The following is an 841-nucleotide window of genomic DNA, read 5'->3' on the forward strand; positions in this document are numbered from 1 at the left end:
GGGGGCGGGGCCAGGGCCCAAACTGCCCCGCCCTCTTTAGCGGCGGGAAAGGGGAGCGCCTCCGACTTCCAGCCCAGGGTCTGTGGGCCTCGGAAAAACGTCGAAAGTAAGTGTTCGTGGGTGTGCGGGCTGCGCGAGCTCCTACCCTACCCTCCGCGCTTCCCAGGTAGGCTGGTCCTCAGACCCAGGGAGGGAATTCACGAGTGGGCGCACGCCCCGAGAGGGTAGCGCACGAGGCCAGGTGCCTTCGTGCCGCATTCCTGCCACAGTCACTCTCGTAATTTAACCTGTCCTGCGGGCCGAAATTGCGGGACTGCACGTCCAGGTCCCGCAGGGAAGAGTCCCCAGAAGATGCTCTGTGGGAATCTCAGTTTTTGGATAAAAGCCTAGACTGGCCCGGGGCAACAGCGAGGATACCTTACCAGGGACTGTGAATGTTACTGTTAATAATAGCGACAGTGATCATTTGAAAACCTAAGACCATGGCATTATGTTAGACATTTCGCCCATTAGAGACAATTCCATGGAGCAGGACAGGAAGCAGCTTAGAGACCGGTGTCCATCCCTCCAACACATTCAGAGGTCAGAGTAGCCACCTCAGAGGCTGATGCTTAGCCTCTTAATGTCCTATGGACCTTGCATGAGCTGGCGCCAACTCCGTTCCAGGGAAGCCTCCTCCCACTCCCCCAAGACCCACAGATCTATTTACCAAGGTCAAGGAGGAGATAAACATTATTTCCCACTTTAGCACGCTGAGTTTAGTTCAGCAGTGTTTTCTCTGGAAGCTTCAGCAAATTTGGTTGGGGCCTAAAGAGCTGGAATCAGCAGCATACAGCCTTCT

The sequence above is a fragment of the Ictidomys tridecemlineatus genome, chromosome 3 (genome assembly GCF_052094955.1).
Source record: "Ictidomys tridecemlineatus isolate mIctTri1 chromosome 3, mIctTri1.hap1, whole genome shotgun sequence".
In the NCBI taxonomy this organism is placed as follows: domain Eukaryota; kingdom Metazoa; phylum Chordata; class Mammalia; order Rodentia; family Sciuridae; genus Ictidomys; species Ictidomys tridecemlineatus.